Here is a 6,460-nt window from a genome sequence, read left to right on the forward strand (position 1 = left end):
CTAAATCAGCCCCTAACCACCTTAAATGCTTTTTCTCAGGCATTATTTAGTCCCTGGTCCTCCCACCATGGAGGCCCTTCAACAGTACAGTGTCGCCAGCACTCCAGGCCCCAGTCCTGGTCTTTCAGCCATGACCAACCAGGTCTCTCATCTCAGAGCCTGGGATTTCCAGTCACATTCCTATCAGACCACTAAGAACATGGATGATCTCCAGCCACCCCAGCCACACCACCTCATCAGCTCGCTCCAATAGTGTAATGACCGTTAACCACACACTCTCTTCAGCCCTCCATCCTAGGCCCAGGCCCTATGCCAGCCAGCCAGGAACTGGTCCAAGGTCCCTTAGCCACACCCTCAGTAGCTCTCCCATCACAAGGTTAAAGATATTCAGGCGTATTTGAAGATTCTTAACCATACTTTCACTGTGTTCCAGTCCAAAGTGATTTTGTTCAAAACAAATGACATATACACACACACACACACACACACACATATATATATGTAATTTATTGTCAAGTTAGCCAACATATAGTGTGTATACACTGTGCTCTTGGTTTTGGAAGCAGAGTCTCATGATTCATCACTAACATACAACACCCAGTGCTCATCCCAACAAGTGCCCTTCTCGACGCCCATCACCATTTCCCCCCTCCTCTGCCCCCCCATCAACCCTCAGTTTGTTCTCTGTTTTTAAGAGTCTCTTATGGTTTGCCTCCCTCTCTGTTTGAAACTGTTTTTTCCCCTTCTCTTCCCCCATGGTCTTCTGTTAAGTTTCTCAAGTTCCATATATGAGTGAAAACATACGATATTCTTTCTCTGACTTATTTCACTTAGCATAATATCCTCCAGTTCCATCCATGTTGTTACAAATGGCAAGGTTTCATTCTTTCTCATTGCCAAGTAGTATTGCATTGTATATATAAACCACATCTTTATTCATTCATCACTTGATGAACATTTGGGCTCTTTCCATAATTTGGCTATTGAAAGTGCTCTATAAACATTGGGGTACATGTGCCCCGATGAATCAGCACTCCTGTAGCCTCTGGATAAATTCTTAGTAGCACTATTGTTGGGTCATAGGGTAGTTCTATTTTTAATTTTTTGAGGAACCTCCACACTATAACCTCCACACAATTTGTTTTAGTGTGGAGGTTCCTCAAAAAATTGAAAATAGAACTACCCTATGACCCAACAATAGTGCTACTAGGACTACCTTTACCTTAAAGGTCATCTGAAGGATGCAGCTATAAACCCTTTTTTTTTAAGACTTACGAAGGATTAGTGTATAGCTCCCAGATTCTCAACTACACAAAATGGTTCCTATGAATTTTAAAGATATCATCCCACAGCACCCTGGCAACCCAAACCAGAGAGAGCCTTCACTTGAAGAGCTTGTAGATGTGATTTTGTCTAACGTAGTGAAGTTCTGTAAGAAACATGGAAAACCCATGATTTTGTAATAGAAACACCAGACTAGTCTGAAAAGGACAGAAAAATCCCTACTTTTCTGTGGGCAGAAAGGCAGGCTAAGAAATAAATCTACACTGCAAATATAGGCCATTTCTTAGAGAAATGGAAGAATAACTCAGTGTAGACATAAAAGCAATGGAGAATCACTGCCAGGGAGCAGTACTGGACATTAATTAAGGAACTGATGGCATGTGCCCAGCTGAATTTCAAAATTTATATGAACTGGTGCCTGCTGTGTATTTGTTATTGCTCTACTTTTTTTAAAAATAGAAGCCTTCATTGTGGTTATTTTATCCCTAAATCAACATTGAGTGTTAGATAACATGTCTTTAGCTCTCAAGTCTTCATATAAAGAATCATCCATACTTTGACATGGTTTAGATAAGATTCTGAACCTTGAGCCAATGCATTAATGGGCTAAGAATTTGGGAGTCTTGGGGATGAATGTATGTTTCACATGGGATGGACATGAAGTTTGTTGTCAAGAGGGTGAACTGTAAAAATAGTCTCCCAAGATGGACATCATCAATTCCTTCGTGTGTGTGGTCTATTTACCCTCCACATGGATCTAGATTGGCCTTAGTGATTTGCTTGATCAAGAGAATCTAGAAGTGATATTACAGGACTTCTGATGCTAGCTCAGTTTCAAGCTAGTTCAATCCTTAGTTTCTACTCTTTGAATCCCACTTCCATGCTGCAAAAACCTCAAAGCCACACTGAGGGGCCTCATGGAGGTGTTCTGGTCAGTAGCCCTAGCTACACTAACCAGCAGCAAACATCAACTGCAGTTACATGATTGAGCCATCATGGAGCCTTCACACTTCAAGGGAGAACCATTCAGCTGAGCTCAGTCGACCCACACAACTGCGAGGGATGATATGAAAATTGTCTTAAGCCCTAAATTTTAGTGTTGTCCTTACATAGTAATAGATAGTTGTAACACCTTTGTAACATAGGGCTGACTTTTCTAACTAGGACTTAAAACCATGAAGCCATAATGAAAATAGATTGAGTTTGGCTACACAGAGGTAAATTCCACAAGACAACTCACACCTTCAGCCAAAACAAAAGACAAACTGGAGGAAAATGCTGAAGTCCATATCATAAAGAGCTACAAAATATCTCTAGAAATGGAGTTTTTATTTTTATTTTTTTAGAGAACCCCCCCTTTTTTTAATATCTATTTTTGAGAGAGAGAGAGAGTGCACGTGCAAGCAGGGCAGGAACAGAGAGAGAGGGAGACAAAGGATCCAAATCAGGCTCTGCACTGACAGCGGAGAACCCCATGTGGGGCTCAAACTCATGAAATGTGAGATCATGACCTGAACCAAAGTTGGACGCTTAACTGACTGAGCCACCCAGACACCCCAAGAAGTGGAGTTTTTAAAATCAACAATGCAACAAAAAATACTCAAACTGACTGATCAGACTCAGATCACAGTTTAGGAAGTCTTATTTTCATTTGAAAATGTCCTTAATGTTGGTGAAGATACAAATGAAAATCACACAGAGAGATTTACAACCTGTCAGACTGGCAAAAATTACAAAATTTGAAAACATACTCGTAGTCTGTGGAAACAGGTAGGGTTACATGTTAGTCTTGGAAATATAAATTGGCACAAGTTTTATAGTGGACAACTTGGTGATATGTACCAAAATTAAAACTTCATATTCCCCTGATGAGTCCATAATCTCAATAGAATTTATCCAATAGCTGTATGTGTTCTTGTGCAAAATCATTTATATAAGTTCTTCAGTGCAGTGGTAACTTCAAATTTTAGTAAAGAAAAAAATGTTCACCAATAGAGGATCTAATTAAAGTCAGCCATGCATAAATAGAACAATATGCTGTATATTGTCAAAGAATGAGAAACATCTCTACGTATTTACATGGGAAGATCTCCAAGATTAATCAGTAGGGGGAGGGTTAAGGAAAACAGTCTAAGAATGCTACAGCCAGTGTTGCTATGTTTTACATTAAAAAGCAATAGAAGAACATATTTTTAGAAAATAAGAACTAAATTGAAAGACTTAAACTTCCCAATTTCAAAGCTTACTAAATCTACAGCAATAATTACTGGAGTTTCTTGAACATAAGCCCTACAGCAAAATTTTCTTCTCAAATAGCCCATGAAATGCAACTTTTCATATAAACTTACTCAAATAGCTTAAGTTTTGCACCTAAACTCACACACTTGGTTTTTCTTCTAAAATGGTCTAGAAAGACATTTTTCATCAAAAGTAGAACAATAATTGGGATTTTCTGTCTATAATACACTATGTTCTTGAAAATATAATTTTTCATCCAAATTCATTAAGTCTTATGGGTTTGTGGAAATAATTCTTATCTCAGACTTTTCTAAGATGACCCAAAAGTGACTTTCCATCTAACTGTGCTCAAATTGTTCTATGTTACATTATTTTACAAAATTGCCCAGATACACTTTTTCATCCAAACTCATTCAAAACATTAGTTTTTGAGGGGCAAAAATCCTTCATCAAATTTTCCTCCCAAATGGGCAAGAAACATGATTTTTTTTTTTAATTTTTTTTTTCAACGTTTTTTATTTATTTTTGGGACAGAGACAGAGCATGAACAGGGGAGGGGCAGAGAGAGAGGGAGACACAGAATCGGAAACAGGCTCCAGGCTCCGAGCCATCAGCCCAGAGCCCGACACGGGGCTCGAACTCACAGACCGCGAGATAGTGACCTGGCTGAAGTCGGACGCTTAACCGAATGCGCCACCCAGGCGCCCCCATGATTTTTTTTTTTTAAATCCAATTTCATATAAGTAGTGGAGTTTTGGGAAATAAGTCATATGCTAGGTATTTGTCCCCAGATGCCCTAGAAATATGATGTTTTTCATCCAAGTCTGCTCAAATTTCGGGGCTTATTGAAACTAGGACCTACACCAGATATATATATATTTTTTTTTTTTAATATGCAGAAAATGTGACTTCTGATCCAAATTCACTCAAATCTTGGTATCTTTTGGACATAAGTCCTGCGTAAGACTTTTCTTCTAAAAAGCCTGCAAGTGTGATTTTTCAAATTGGCTCAAATATTTTTTTTGGCATTTTTGAACATAACTCCTATGCCAGATTTTCTTTCAGAGTGTCCTAAAATGGTGATATTTCATCCAAATGTCCTCAAATTGTAAGATGGTTTTTTGGTAAGCCCTGTGACAGACTGTTCTTTGTAAATGGCCATAAAATATTATTTATTTATTATTTTAAATTTATGAGGTTGATTACATATAAGTCTTGTGGCATATTTTCTTTCAAAATGGATCCCCAAACATATTTTTTTAAACCCAAATTCACTACAAAATGCAATTTCTTGGACATAAGTTCTATGCTAGCTTTTTCCTCCAAGAAGTGGGTTCTTTAGATAGAAGTCCCATGCAATTTTTTTCTTCCAACATGGTTCAGAAAGATAGCTTCTCATCTAAATTTTCTCAAAATTTATTTTTGGACATTATGCCATATTTTTCCTCCAAAATGATGCAAAAACAAAATATTTTATCCAAATCTGCTAAATCTTGGGAGATTTTGGACATGAATTATTCACCATAATTTTTCCAAAGAATGGCACAGAAATGCAAGTTTTTAAATCCATATTCAAACTGTAGAATTTTTTTGGACATAAATCTCAAGGCAATTTTTCTTCAAAGTCATCTAGAAATATGATTTTTTAATTCAGATCATCTCTAACTCTAGATTATTTGCATATAAATCCTATGCCAGATTATTCTTTTAAAATGACCTGGAAGTATGATTTCTTTTTTTTTTTTTTTTAATTTTTTTTTAATGTTTATTTATTTTTGAGACAGAGAGAGACAGAGCATGAACAGGGGAGGGGCAGAGAGAGGGAGACACAGAATCGGAAGCAGGCTCCAGGCTCTGAGCCGGCAGCCCAGAGCCCGAAGCAGGGCTCGAACTCACGGACTGCAAGATCGTGACCTGAGTTGAAGTTGGCCACTTAACCGACTGAGCCACCCAGGCGCCCCTGGAAGTATGATTTCTTATTAAAAAAAAAAAAAAAAACTTTTTTAACATTTATTTATTTTTGAGAGACAGAGAGAGAGCCTGAGCAGGGGAGGGGCTGAGAGAGAGGGAGACATAGAATCTGAAGCAGACTCCAGGCTCCAGCACAGAGCCCGACGCAGGGCTCGAACTCACAAATCTCCCAATCATGACCTGAGCCAAAGCTGGACATTTAACTGACTGAGCCACCCAGGGGTCCCTTTATCAAAATTTTTATAAATCATAAATTTCTGGGGTTGTTACTCTTTGATAATTTTCAAGTCCTAGCATAGTGAATTACTGTTTTGACCAGGATAACTACCAGTGGACGAAAAAAAGCGTAACGCACATGTTTATACCATATATCCCAATTTTAATCATAATCAGTATCTGAAAATGTCTTTACTAAGAGAGTTAATGTCTCTGAATATGTGAGAGGCTGTACATCTATTCCACTGAGAGTCCTTTATATGCTACCTACACATACAGGTTCTTTGGAGGCTAGGTGTTTGTTTTTAATTTTCTAGAGCCTGGTGCTTCTTTTTCTTTTTTTAAATTTATTATTTAAAAAACTATGTTTATTTATTTTTGAGAGAGAGAGACAGAGTGTGAGTGGGGGAGGGGCAGAGAGAAGGAAACACAGAATCTGAAGCAGGCTCCAGGCTCCGAGCAGTCAGCACAGAGCGCACCCCCCCCCCACCCCAGGTGGGCCTTGAACTTACAAACAGTGACATCATGACCTGAGCTGAAGTCGGGTGCTTAACTAACTGAGCCACCCAGGCACCCTGGTGTTGTGTCTTGTATTCTCACATTTCTTCAACAGTACTGAACACCTAGTTCATGAAAAGATTCATGTACTAAAAATTTCCCAAGAATGTTTCTGGTTCTGAACATCCTATAATTTTTCTGACCTTTGTTTTTAAGGAAATGATACACTTCTGATTGCTGTTAACAGGATAAC

The sequence above is a fragment of the Panthera tigris genome, chromosome A3 (assembly GCF_018350195.1).
Source record: "Panthera tigris isolate Pti1 chromosome A3, P.tigris_Pti1_mat1.1, whole genome shotgun sequence".
Taxonomy (NCBI): Eukaryota; Metazoa; Chordata; class Mammalia; order Carnivora; family Felidae; genus Panthera; species Panthera tigris.